Below are 14,923 nucleotides of genomic sequence, written 5' to 3'. Positions count from 1 at the left end.
GCTGCGGAAAAAGGTTTTTTTGAAAAAATCCCTAAGCCCCGGGGTCACAATTTCTGCAAAAATCTCAATTTCTCCAATTCACTCTAAAATGGTGCCTTACGGTTGCAAATGCTCATCTGAAAGGTTTGGCGGTCGAAACAGAAGGCTCTTTATCAGAGGACAAGAAATCAGCCCTCCACAATTTGACCTGCGGAGAAAGGTTTTTTTTTAAAAAAATCCCTACACCCCGGGGTCACAATTTCTGCAAAAATCTCAATTTCGCCAATTCCCTCTAAAATGTTGCCTGACGGTTGCAAATGCTCCCCTTAAAGGTTTCGCGGTCGAAACAGAATGCTTTTTATCACTGGACAAGAAATCAGCCCTCCATAACTTGACCTGTGGGAAAAGATTTTTTTGAAAAAATCCCTAAGCCCCGGGGTCACAATTTCTGCAAAAATCTCAATTTCTCCAATTCACTCTAAAATGGTGCCAATCGGTTGCAAATGCTCCCCTGAAAGGTTTGGCGGTCGAAACAGAAGGCTTTTTATCACAGGACAAGAAATTAGCCCTCCACAACTTGACCTGCGGGAAAAGATTTTTTAAAAAAAATCCCTAAGCCCCGGGGTCACAATTTCTGCAAAAATCTCAATTTCTCCAATTCACTCTAAAATAGTGCCTGACGGTTGCAAATGCTCCCCTGAAAGGTTTGGCGGTCAAAACAGAAGGCTTTTTATCACTGGATAAGAAATCAGCCCTCTACAACTTGACCTGCGGAAAAAGATTTTTTTGAAAAAATCCCAAGCCCCGGGGTCACAATTTCTGCAAAAATCTCAATTTCTTCAGTTCACTCAAAAATGGTGCCAATCAGTTGCAAATGCTCCCCTGAAAGGTTTGGCGGTCGAAAAAGAAGGCTTTTTATCAAAGGACAAGAAATCAGCCCTCCACAACTTAACCTGCGGAAAAAGGTTTTTTTGAAAAAATCCCTAAGCCCCGGGGTCACAATTTCTGCAAAAATCTCAATTTCTCCAATTCACTCTAAAATGGTGCCTGACGGTTGCAAATGATCCCCCTAAAGGTTTGGCGGTCGAAACAGAAGGCTTTTTATCACGGGATAAGAAATCAGCCCTGCATAACTTGAGCTGCGGAAAAAGGTTTTTTTGAAAAAATCCCTAAGCCCCGGGGTCACAATTTCTGCAAAAATCTCAATTTCTCCAATTCACTCTAAAATGGTGCCTTACGGTTGCAAATGCTCATCTGAAAGGTTTGGCGGTCTAAACAGAAGGCTTTTTATCGCAGGACAAGAAATCAGCCCTCCATAACTTGACCTGTGGGAAAAGATTTTTTTGAAAAAATCACTAAGCCCCAGGGTCACAATTTCTGCAAAAATCTCAATTTCTCCAATTCACTCTAAAATGGTGCCTGACGGTTGCAAATGATCCCCCTAAAGGTTTGGCGGTCGAAACAGAAGGCTTTTTATCACGGGATAAGAAATCAGCCCTCCATAACTTGAGCTGCGGAAAAAGGTTTTTTTGAAAAAATCCCTAAGCCCCGGGGTCACAATTTCTGCAAAAATCTCAATTTCTCCAATTCACTCTAAAATGGTGCCTTACGGTTGCAAATGCTCATCTGAAAGGTTTGGCGGTCGAAACAGAAGGCTCTTTATCAGAGGACAAGAAATCAGCCCTCCACAACTTGACCTGCGGAGAAAGGTTTTTTTTAAAAAAAATCCCTAAGCCCCGGGGTCACAATTTCTGCAAAAATCTCAATTTCGCCAATTCCCTCTAAAATGTTGCCTGACGGTTGCAAATGCTCCCCTTAAAGGTTTCGCGGTCGAAACAGAATGCTTTTTATCACTGGACAAGAAATCAGCCCTCCATAACTTGACCTGTGGGAAAAGATTTTTTTGAAAAAATCCCTAAGCCCCGGGGTCACAATTTCTGCAAAAATCTCAATTTCTCCAATTCACTCTAAAATGGTGCCAATCGGTTGCAAATGCTCCCCTGAAAGGTTTGGCGGTCGAAACAGAAGGCTTTTTATCACAGGACAAGAAATTAGCCCTCCACAACTTGACCTGCGGGAAAAGATTTTTTTAAAAAAATCCCTAAGCCCCGGGGTCACAATTTCTGCAAAAATCTCAATTTCTCCAATTCACTCTAAAATAGTGCCTGACGGTTGCAAATGCTCCCCTGAAAGGTTTGGCGGTCAAAACAGAAGGCTTTTTATCACTGGATAAGAAATCAGCCCTCTACAACTTGACCTGCGGAAAAAGATTTTTTTGAAAAAATCCCAAGCCCCGGGGTCACAATTTCTGCAAAAATCTCAATTTCTCCAATTCACTCAAAAATGGTGCCAATCAGTTGCAAATGCTCCCCTGAAAGGTTTGGCGGTCGAAACAGACGGCTTTTTATCAAAGGACAAGAAATCAGCCCTCCACAACTTGACCTGCGGAAAAAGGTTTTTTTGAAAAAATCCCTAAGCCCCGGGGTCACAATTTCTGCAAAAATCTCAATTTCTCCAATTCACTCTAAAATGGTGCCTGGCGGTTGCAAATGATCCCCCTAAAGGTTTGGTGGTCGAAACAGAAGGCTTTTTATCACGGGACAAGAAATCAGCCCTTTACAACTTGACCTGCGGAAAAAGATTTTTTTGAAAAAATCCCAAGCCCCGGGGTCACAATTTCTGCAAAAATCTCAATTTCTTCAATTCACTCAAAAATGGTGCCAATCAGTTGCAAATGCTCCCCTGAAAGGTTTGGCGGTCGAAACAGAAGGCTTTTTATCAAAGGACAAGAAATCAGCCCTCCATAACTTGAGCTGCGGAAAAAGGTTTTTTTGAAAAAATCCCTAAGCCCCGGGGTCACAATTTCTGCAAAAATCTCAATTTCTCCAATTCACTCTAAAATGGTGCCTTACGGTTGCAAATGCTCATCTGAAAGGTTTGGCGGTCGAAACAGAAGGCTCTTTATCAGAGGACAAGAAATCAGCCCTCCACAACTTGACCTGCGGAGAAAGGTTTTTTTTTAAAAAAAATCCCTAAGCCCCGGGGTCATAATTTCTGCAAAAATCTCAATTTCGCCAATTCCCTCCAAAATGTTGCCTGACGGTTGCAAATGCTCCCCTTAAAGGTTTCGCGGTCGAAACAGAATGCTTTTTATCACTGGACAAGAAATCAGCCCTCCATAACTTGACCTGTGGGAAAAGATTTTTTTGAAAAAATCCCTAAGCCCCGGGGTCACAATTTCTGCAAAAATCTCAATTTCTCCAATTCACTCTAAAATGGTGCCAATCGGTTGCAAATGCTCCCCTGAAAGGTTTGGCGGTCGAAACAGAAGGCTTTTTATCACAGGACAAGAAATTAGCCCTCCACAACTTGACCTGCGGGAAAAGATTTTTTAAAAAAAATCCCTAAGCCCCGGGGTCACAATTTCTGCAAAAATCTCAATTTCTCCAATTCACTCTAAAATAGTGCCTGACGGTTGCAAATGCTCCCCTGAAAGGTTTGGCGGTCAAAACAGAAGGCTTTTTATCACTGGATAAGAAATCAGCCCTCTACAACTTGACCTGCGGAAAAAGATTTTTTTGAAAAAATCCCAAGCCCCGGGGTCACAATTTCTGCAAAAATCTCAATTTCTTCAGTTCACTCAAAAATGTTGCCAATCAGTTGCAAATGCTCCCCTGAAAGGTTTGGCGGTCGAAAAAGAAGGCTTTTTATCAAAGGACAAGAAATCAGCCCTCCACAACTTAACCTGCGGAAAAAGGTTTTTTTGAAAAAATCCCTAAGCCCCGGGGTCACAATTTCTGCAAAAATCTCAATTTCTCCAATTCACTCTAAAATGGTGCCTGACGGTTGCAAATGATCCCCCTAAAGGTTTGGCGGTCGAAACAGAAGGCTTTTTATCACGGGATAAGAAATCAGCCCTGCATAACTTGAGCTGCGGAAAAAGGTTTTTTTGAAAAAATCCCTAAGCCCCGGGGTCACAATTTCTGCAAAAATCTCAATTTCTCCAATTCACTCTAAAATGGTGCCTTACGGTTGCAAATGCTCATCTGAAAGGTTTGGCGGTCTAAACAGAAGGCTTTTTATCGCAGGACAAGAAATCAGCCCTCCATAACTTGACCTGTGGGAAAAGATTTTTTTGAAAAAATCACTAAGCCCCAGGGTCACAATTTCTGCAAAAATCTCAATTTCTCCAATTCACTCTAAAATGGTGCCTGACGGTTGCAAATGATCCCCCTAAAGGTTTGGCGGTCGAAACAGAAGGCTTTTTATCACGGGATAAGAAATCAGCCCTCCATAACTTGAGCTGCGGAAAAAGGTTTTTTTGAAAAAATCCCTAAGCCCCGGGGTCACAATTTCTGCAAAAATCTCAATTTCTCCAATTCACTCTAAAATGGTGCCTTACGGTTGCAAATGCTCATCTGAAAGGTTTGGCGGTCGAAACAGAAGGCTCTTTATCAGAGGACAAGAAATCAGCCCTCCACAACTTGACCTGCGGAGAAAGGTTTTTTTTAAAAAAAATCCCTAAGCCCCGGGGTCACAATTTCTGCAAAAATCTCAATTTCGCCAATTCCCTCTAAAATGTTGCCTGATGGTTGCAAATGCTCCCCTTAAAGGTTTCGCGGTCGAAACAGAATGCTTTTTATCACTGGACAAGAAATCAGCCCTCCATAACTTGACCTGTGGGAAAAGATTTTTTTGAAAAAATCCCTAAGCCCCGGGGTCACAATTTCTGCAAAAATCTCAATTTCTCCAATTCACTCTAAAATGGTGCCAATCGGTTGCAAATGCTCCCCTGAAAGGTTTGGCGGTCGAAACAGAAGGCTTTTTATCACAGGACAAGAAATTAGCCCTCCACAACTTGACCTGCGGGAAAAGATTTTTTTAAAAAAATCCCTAAGCCCCGGGGTCACAATTTCTGCAAAAATCTCAATTTCTCCAATTCACTCTAAAATAGTGCCTGACGGTTGCAAATGCTCCCCTGAAAGGTTTGGCGGTCAAAACAGAAGGCTTTTTATCACTGGATAAGAAATCAGCCCTCTACAACTTGACCTGCGGAAAAAGATTTTTTTGAAAAAATCCCAAGCCCCGGGGTCACAATTTCTGCAAAAATCTCAATTTCTCCAATTCACTCAAAAATGGTGCCAATCAGTTGCAAATGCTCCCCTGAAAGGTTTGGCGGTCGAAACAGACGGCTTTTTATCAAAGGACAAGAAATCAGCCCTCCACAACTTGACCTGCGGAAAAAGGTTTTTTTGAAAAAATCCCTAAGCCCCGGGGTCACAATTTCTGCAAAAATCTCAATTTCTCCAATTCACTCTAAAATGGTGCCTGGCGGTTGCAAATGATCCCCCTAAAGGTTTGGTGGTCGAAACAGAAGGCTTTTTATCACGGGACAAGAAATCAGCCCTTTACAACTTGACCTGCGGAAAAAGATTTTTTTGAAAAAATCCCAAGCCCCGGGGTCACAATTTCTGCAAAAATCTCAATTTCTTCAATTCACTCAAAAATGGTGCCAATCAGTTGCAAATGCTCCCCTGAAAGGTTTGGCGGTCGAAACAGAAGGCTTTTTATCAAAGGACAAGAAATCAGCCCTCCATAACTTGAGCTGCGGAAAAAGGTTTTTTTGAAAAAATCCCTAAGCCCCGGGGTCACAATTTCTGCAAAAATCTCAATTTCTCCAATTCACTCTAAAATGGTGCCTTACGGTTGCAAATGCTCATCTGAAAGGTTTGGCGGTCGAAACAGAAGGCTCTTTATCAGAGGACAAGAAATCAGCCCTCCACAACTTGACCTGCGGAGAAAGGTTTTTTTTTAAAAAAAATCCCTAAGCCCCGGGGTCATAATTTCTGCAAAAATCTCAATTTCGCCAATTCCCTCCAAAATGTTGCCTGACGGTTGCAAATGCTCCCCTTAAAGGTTTCGCGGTCGAAACAGAATGCTTTTTATCACTGGACAAGAAATCAGCCCTCCATAACTTGACCTGTGGGAAAAGATTTTTTTGAAAAAATCCCTAAGCCCCGGGGTCACAATTTCTGCAAAAATCTCAATTTCTCCAATTCACTCTAAAATGGTGCCAATCGGTTGCAAATGCTCCCCTTAAAGGTTTCGCGGTCGAAACAGAATGCTTTTTATCACTGGACAAGAAATCAGCCCTCCATAACTTGACCTGTGGGAAAAGATTTTTTTGAAAAAATCCCTAAGCCCCGGGGTCACAATTTCTGCAAAAATCTCAATTTCTCCAATTCACTCTAAAATGGTGCCAATCGGTTGCAAATGCTCCCCTGAAAGGTTTGGCGGTCGAAACAGAAGGCTTTTTATCACAGGACAAGAAATTAGCCCTCCACAACTTGACCTGCGGGAAAAGATTTTTTTAAAAAAATCCCTAAGCCCCGGGGTCACAATTTCTGCAAAAATCTCAATATCTCCAATTCACTCTAAAATAGTGCCTGACGGTTGCAAATGCTCCCCTGAAAGGTTTGGCGGTCAAAACAGAAGGCTTTTTATCACTGGATAAGAAATCAGCCCTCTACATCTTGACCTGCGGAAAAAGATTTTTTTGAAAAAATCCCAAGCCCCGGGGTCACAATTTCTGCAAAAATCTCAATTTCTCCAATTCACTCAAAAATGGTGCCAATCAGTTGCAAATGCTCCCCTGAAAGGTTTGGCGGTCGAAACAGAAGGCTTTTTATCAAAGGACAAGAAATCAGCCCTCCACAACTTGACCTGCGGAAAAAGGTTTTTTTGAAAAAATCCCTAAGCCCCGGGGTCACAATTTCTGCAAAAATCTCAATTTCTCCAATTCACTCTAAAATGGTGCCTGGCGGTTGCAAATGATCCCCCTAAAGGTTTGGTGGTCGAAACAGAAGGCTTTTTATCATGGTACAAGAAATCAGCCCTCCACAACTTGACCTGCGGAAAAAGATTTTTTTGAAAAAATCCCTAAGCCCCGGGGTCACAATTTCTGCAAAAATCTCAATTTCTCCAATTCACTCTAAAATGGTGCCTTACGGTTGCAAATGCTCATCTGAAAGGTTTGGCGGTCGAAACAGAAGGCTCTTTATCAGAGGACAAGAAATCAGCCCTCCACAACTTGACCTGCGGAGAAAGGTTTTTTTTAAAAAAAATCCCTAAGCCCCGGGGTCATAATTTCTGCAAAAATCTCAATTTCGCCAATTCCCTCCAAAATGTTGCCTGACGGTTGCAAATGCTCCCCTTAAAGGTTTCGCGGTCGAAACAGAATGCTTTTTATCACTGGACAAGAAATCAGCCCTCCATAACTTGACCTGTGGGAAAAGATTTTTTTGAAAAAATCCCTAAGCCCCGGGGTCACAATTTCTGCAAAAATCTCAATTTCTCCAATTCACTCTAAAATGGTGCCAATCGGTTGCAAATGCTCCCCTGAAAGGTTTGGCGGTCGAAACAGAAGGCTTTTTATCACAGGACAAGAAATTAGCCCTCCACAACTTGACCTGCGGGAAAAGATATTTTTAAAAAAATCCCTAAGCCCCGGGGTCACAATTTCTGCAAAAATCTCAATTTCTCCAATTCACTCTAAAATAGTGCCTGACGGTTGCAAATGCTCCCCTGAAAGGTTTGGCGGTCAAAACAGAAGGCTTTTTATCACTGGATAAGAAATCAGCCCTCTACAACTTGACCTGCAGAAAAAGATTTTTTTGAAAAAATCCCAAGCCCCGGGGTCACAATTTCTGCAAAAATCTCAATTTCTCCAATTCACTCAAAAATGTTGCCAATCAGTTGCAAATGCTCCCCTGAAAGGTTTGGCGGTCGAAACAGAAGGCTTTTTATCAAAGGACAAGAAATCAGCCCTCCACAACTTGACCTGCGGAAAAAGTTTTTTTTTAACAAAAATCCCTAAGCCCCGGGGTCACAATTTCTGCAAAAATCTCAATTTCTCCAATTCACTCTAAAATAGTGCCTGACGGTTGCAAATGCTCCCCTGAAAGGTTTGGCGGTCAAAACAGAAGGCTTTTTATCACTGGATAAGAAATCAGCCCTCTACAACTTGACCTGCAGAAAAAGATTTTTTTGAAAAAATCCCAAGCCCCGGGGTCACAATTTCTGCAAAAATCTCAATTTCTCCAATTCACTCAAAAATGTTGCCAATCAGTTGCAAATGCTCCCCTGAAAGGTTTGGCGGTCGAAACAGAAGGCTTTTTATCAAAGGACAAGAAATCAGCCCTCCATAACTTGACCTGTGGGTAAAGATTTTTTTGAAAAAATCCCTAAGCCCCGGGGTCACAATTTCTGCAAAAATCTCAATTTCTCCAATTCACTCTAAAATGGTGCCAATCGGTTGCAAATGCTCCCCTGAAAGGTTTGGCGGTCGAAACAGAAGGCTTTTTATCACAGGACAAGAAATTAGCCCTCCACAACTTGACCTGCGGGAAAAGATTTTTTTAAAAAAATCCCTAAGCCCCGGGGTCACAATTTCTGCAAAAATCTCAATTTCTCCAATTCACTCTAAAATAGTGCCTGACGGTTGCAAATGCTCCCCTGAAAGGTTTGGCGGTCAAAACAGAAGGCTTTTTATCACTGGATAAGAAATCAGCCCTCTACAACTTGACCTGCAGAAAAAGATTTTTTTGAAAAAATCCCAAGCCCCGGGGTCACAATTTCTGCAAAAATCTCAATTTCTCCAATTCACTCAAAAATGGTGCCAATCGGTTGCAAATGCTCCCCTGAAAGGTTTGGCGGTCGAAACAGAAGGCTTTTTATCAAAGGACAAGAAATCAGCCCTCCACAACTTGACCTGCGGAAAAAGGTTTTTTTGAAAAAATCCCTAAGCCCCGGGGTCACAATTTCTGCAAAAATCTCAATTTCTTCAATTCACTCTAAAATGGTGCCTGGCGGTTGCAAATGATGCCCCTAAAGGTTTGGCGGTCGAAACAGAAGGCTTTTTATCACGGGACAAGAAATCAGCCCTCCACAACTTGACCTGCGGAAAAAGATTTTTTTGAAAAAATCCCTAAGCCCCGGGGTCACAATTTCTGCAAAAATCTCAATTTCTCCAATTCACTCTAAAATAGTGCTTGACGGTTGCAAATGCTCATCTGAAAGGTTTGGCGGTCGAAACAGAAGGGTCTTTATCAGAGGACAAGAAATCAGCCCTCCGCAACTTGAGCTGCGGAAAAAGGTTTTTTTGAAAAAATCCCTAAGCCCCGGGGTCACAATTTCTGCAAAAATCTCAATTTCTCCAATTCACTCTAAAATGGTGCCTTACGGATGCAAATGCTCATCTGAAAGGTTTGGCGGTCGAAACAGAAGGCTCTTTATCAGAGGACAAGAAATCAGCCCTCCACAACTTGACCTGCGGAGAAAGGTTTTTTTTTAAAAAAATCCCTAAGCCCCGGGGTCACAATTTCTGCAAAAATCTCAATTTCGCCAATTCCCTCTAAAATGTTGCCTGACGGTTGCAAATGCTCCCCTTAAAGGTTTCGCGGTCGAAACAGAATGCTTTTTATCACTGGAAAAGAAATCAGCCCTCCACAACTTGACCTGTGGGAAAAGATTTTTTTGAAAAAATCCCTAAGCCCCAGGGTCACAATTTCTGCAAAAATCTCAATTTCTCCAATTCACTCTAAAATGGTGCCAATCGGTTGCAAATGCTCCCCTGAAAGGTTTGGCAGTCGAAACAGAAGGCTTTTTATCACAGGACAAGAAATTAGCCCTCCACAACTTGACCTGCGGGAAAAGATTTTTTTGAAAAAATCCCTAAGCCCCGGGGTCACAATTTCTGCAAAAATCTCAATTTCTCCAATTCACTCTAAAATAGTGCCTGACGGTTGCAAATGCTCCCCTGAAAGGTTTGGCGGTCAAAACAGAAGCCTTTTTATCACTGGATAAGAAATCAGCCCTCTACAACTTGACCTGCGGAAAAAGATTTTTTTGAAAAAATCCCAAGCCCCGGGGTCACAATTTCTGCAAAAATCTCAATTTCTCCAATTCACTCAAAAATGGTGCCAATCAGTTGCAAATGCTCCCCTGAAAGGTTTGGCGGTCGAAACAGAAGGCTTTTTATCAAAGGACAAGAAATCAGCCCTCCACAACTTGACCTGCGGAAAAAGGTTTTTTTGAAAAAATCCCTAAGCCCCGGGGTCACAATTTCTGCAAAAATCTCAATTTCTCCAATTCACTCAAAAATGGTGCCAATCAGTTGCAAATGCTCCCCTGAAAGGTTTGGCGGACGAAACAGAAGGCTTTTTTTCAAAGGACAAGAAATCAGCCCTCCACAACTTGACCAGCGGAAAAAGGTTTTTTTGAAAAAATCCCTAAGCCCCGGGGTCACAATTTCTGCAAAAATCTCAATTTCTCCAATTCACTCTAAAATGGTGCCTTACGGTTGCAAATGATCCCCCTAAAGGTTTGGCGGTCGAAAAAGAAGGCTTTTTATAACGTGACAAGGAATCAGCCCTCCACAACTTGACCTGCGGAAAAAGATTTTTTTGAAAAAATCCCTAAGCCCCGGGGTCACAATTTCTGCAAAAATCTCAATTTCTCCAATTCACTCTAAAATGGTGCCTTACGGTTGCAAATGCTCATCTGAAAGGTTTGGCGGTCGAAACAGAAGGCTCTTTATGAGAGGACAAGAAATCAGCCCTCCACAACTTGACCTGCGGAGAAAGTTTTTTTTTTAAAAAAAATCCCTAAGCCCCGGGGTCACAATTTCTGCAAAAATCTCAATTTCGCCAATTCCCTCTAAAATGTTGCCTGACGGTTGCAAATGATCCCCTTAAAGGTTTCGCGGTCGAAACAGAAGGCTTTTTATCACGGGACAAGAAATAAGCCCTCATAACTTGACCTGCGGAAAAAGTTTTTTTTGAAAAAACCCCTAAGCCCCGGGGTCACAATTTCTGCAAAAATCTCAATTTCTACAATTCACTCTAAAATGGTGCCAATCGGTTGCAAATGCTCATCTGAAAGGTTTGGCGGTCGAAACAGAAGGCTCTTTATCAGAGGGCAAGAAATCAGCCCTCCACAACTTGACCTGCGGAAAAAGGTTTTTTTAAAAAAAAATCCCTAAGCCCCGGGGTCACAATTTCTGCAAAAATCTCAATTTCTCCAATTCACTCTAAAATGGTGCCTGACGGTTGCAAATGATCCCCCTAAAGGTTTGGCGGTCGAAACAGAAGGCTTTTTATCACGGGACAAGAAATCAGCCCTCCACAACTTGACCTGCGGAAAAAGATTTTTTTGAAAAAATCCCTAAGCCCCGGGGTCACAATTTCTGCAAAAATCTCAATTTCTCCAATTCACTCTAAAATAGTGCCTGATGGTTGCAAATGCTCCCCTGAAAGGTTTGGCGGTAGAAACAGAAGGCTTTTTATCACAGGACAAGAAATTAGCCCTCCACAACTTGACCTGCGGGAAAAGATTTTTTTGAAAATATCCCTAAGCCCCGGGGTCACAATTTCTGCAAAAATCTCAATTTCTCCAATTCACTCTAAAATGGTGCCTTACGGTTGCAAATGCTCATCTGAAAGGTTTGGCGGTCGAAACAGAAGGCTCTTTATCAGAGGACAAGAAATCAGCCCTCCACAACTTGACCTGCGGAAAAAGGTTATTTTTAAAAAAAATCCCTAAGCCCCGGGGTCATAATTTCTGCAAAAATCTCAATTTCGCCAATTCCCTCTAAAATGTTGCCTGACGGTTGCAAATGATCCCCTTAAAGGTTTCGCGGTTGAAACAGAAGGCTTTTTATCACGAGACAAGAAATAAGCCCTCATAACTTGACCTGCGGGAAAAGATTTTTTTGAAAATATCCCTAAGCCCCGGGGTCAGAATTTCTGCAAAAATCTCAATTTCTCCAATTCACTCAAAAATGGTGCCTGAAGGTTGCAAATGCTACCCTGAAAGGTTTGGCGGTCGAAACAGAAGGCTTTTTATCACTGGACAAAAAATAAGCCCTCATAACTTGACCTGCGGAAAAAGATTTTTTTGAAAAAATCCCTAAGCCCCGGGGTCACAATTTCTGCAAAAATCTCAATTTCTCCAATTCACTCAAAAATGGTGCCTGACGGTTGCAAATGCTCCCCTGAAAGGTTTGGCGGTCGAAACAGAAGGCTGTTTAGCACAGGACAAGACATCAGCCCTCCACAACTTGACCTGCAAAAAAAGATTTTTTTGAAAAAATCCCTAAGCCCCGGGGTCACAATTTCTGCAAAAATCTCAATTTCTCCAATTCACTCAAAAATGGTGCCAATCGGTTGCAAATGATCCCCTTAAAGGTTTGGCGGTCGAAACAGAAGGCTTTTTATCACGGGACAAGAAATAAGCCCTCATAACTTGACCTGCGGAAAAAGATTTTTTTGAAAAAATCCCTAAGCCTCGGGGTCACAATTTCTGCAAAATTCTCAATTTCTCCAATTCACTCTAAAATGGTGCCTGACGGTTGCAAATGATCCCCCTAAAGGTTTGGCGGTCGAAACAGAAGGCTTTTTATCACGGGACAAGAAATCAGCCCTCTACAACTTGACCTGCGGAAAAAGATTTTTTTGAAAAAACCCCAAGCCCTGGGGTCACAATTTCTGCAAAAATCTCAATTTCTCCAATTCACTCAAAAATGGTGCCAATCGGTTGCAAATGCTCCCCTGAAAGGTTTGGCGTTCGAAACAGAAGGCTTTTTATCAAAGGACAAGAAATCAGCCCTCCACAACTTGACCTGCGGAAAAAGATTTTTTTGAAAAAATCCCAAGCCCCGGGGTCACAATTTCTGCAAAAATCTCAATTTCTCCAATTTACTCAAAAATGGTGCCAATCAGTTGCAAATGCTCCCCTGAAAGGTTGGGCGGTCGAAACAGAAGGCTTTTTATCACGGGACAAGAAATAAGCCCTCATAACTTGACCTGCGGAAAAAGATTTTTTTGAAAAAATCCCTAAGCCCCGGGGTCACAATTTCTGCAAAAATCTCAATTTCTACAATTCACTCAAAAATGGTGCCAATCAGTTGCAAATGCTCCCCTGAAAGGTTTGGCGGACGAAACAGAAGGCTTTTTTTCAAAGGACAAGAAATCAGCCCTCCACAACTTGACCAGCGGAAAAAGGTTTTTTTGAAAAAATCCCTAAGCCCCGGGGTCACAATTTCTGCAAAAATCTCAATTTCTCCAATTCACTCTAAAATGGTGCCTTACGGTTGCAAATGATCCCCCTAAAGGTTTGGCGGTCGAAAAAGAAGGCTTTTTATAACGTGACAAGAAATCAGCCCTCCACAACTTGACCTGCGGAAAAAGATTTTTTTGAAAAAATCCCTAAGCGCCGGGGTCACAATTTCTGCAAAAATCTCAATTTCTCCAATTCACTCTAAAATGGTACCTTACGGTTGCAAATGCTCATCTGAAAGGTTTGGCGGTCGAAACAGAAGGCTCTTTATGAGAGGACAAGAAATCAGCCCTCCACAACTTGACCTGCGGAGAAAGTTTTTTTTAAAAAAAATCCCTAAGCCCCGGGGTCACAATTTCTGCAAAAATCTCAATTTCGCCAATTCCCTCTAAAATGTTGCCTGACGGTTGCAAATGATCCCCTTAAAGGTTTCGCGGTCGAAACAGAAGGCTTTTTATCACGGGACAAGAAATAAGCCCTCATAACTTGACCTGCGGAAAAAGTTTTTTTTGAAAAAACCCCTAAGCCCCGGGGTCACAATTTCTGCAAAAATCTCAATTTCTACAATTCACTCTAAAATGGTGCCAATCGGTTGCAAATGCTCATCTGAAAGGTTTGGCGGTCGAAACAGAAGGCTCTTTATCAGAGGACAAGAAATCAGCCCTCCACAACTTGACCTGCAGAAAAAGGTTTTTTTTTTAAAAAAATCCCTAAGCCCCGGGGTCACAATTTCTGCAAAAATCTCAATTTCGCCAATTCCCTCTAAAATGGTGCCTGACGGTTGCAAATGATCCCCTTAAAGGTTTGGCGGTCGAAACAGAAGGCTTTTTATCACGGGACAAGAAATAAGCCCTCATAACTTGACCTGCGGAAAAATATTTTTTTGAAAAAATCCCTAAGCCCCGGGGTCACAATTTCTGCAAAATTCTCAATTTCTCCAATTCACTCTAAAATGGTGCCTGACGGTTGCAAATGATCCCCCTAAAGGTTTGGCGGTCGAAACAGAAGGCTTTTTATCACGGGACAAGAAATCAGCCCTCCACAACTTGACCTGCGGAAAAAGATTTTTTTGAAAAAATCCCTAAGCCCCGGGGTCACAATTTCTGCAAAAATCTCAATTTCTCCAATTCACTCTAAAATAGTGCCTTACGGTTGCAAATGATCCCCCTAAAGGTTTGGCGGTCGAAAAAGAAGGCTTTTTATAACGTGACAAGAAATTAGCCCTCCACAACTTGACCTGCGGGAAAAGATTTTTTTGAAAATATCCCTAAGCCCCGGGGTCACAATTTCTGCAAAAATCTCAATTTCTCCAATTCACTCAAAAATGGTGCCTGAAGGTTGCAAATGCTACCCTGAAAGGTTTGGCGGTCGAAACAGAAGGCTTTTTATCACTGGACAAAAAATAAGCCCTCATAACTTGACCTGCGGAAAAAGATTTTTTTGAAAAAATCCCTAAGCCCCGGGGTCACAATTTCTGCAAAAATCTCAATTTCTCCAATTCACTCTAAAATGGTGCCTGACGGTTGCAAATGCTCCCCTGAAAGGTTTGGCGGTCGAAACAGAAGGCTGTTTAGCACAGGACAAGAAATCAGCCCTCCACAACTTGACCTGCAAAAAAAGATTTTTTTGAAAAAATCCCTAAGCCCCGGGGTCACAATTTCTGCAAAAATCTCAATTTCTCCAATTCACTCTAAAATGGTGCCTTACGGTTGCAAATGCTCATCTGAAAGGTTTGGCGGTCGAAACAGAAGGCTCTTTATCAGAGGACAAGAAATCAGCCCTCCACAACTGGACCTGCGGAAAAAGGTTTTTTTAAAAAAAAATCCCT

This window comes from Podarcis gaigeae (genome assembly GCF_964106915.1).
Source record: "Podarcis gaigeae genome assembly, chromosome: 9".
Lineage (NCBI taxonomy): Eukaryota > Metazoa > Chordata > Lepidosauria > Squamata > Lacertidae > Podarcis > Podarcis gaigeae.
The sequence above is the reverse complement of the archived record's forward strand: the minus strand, read 5'-3'. Positions refer to the sequence as shown.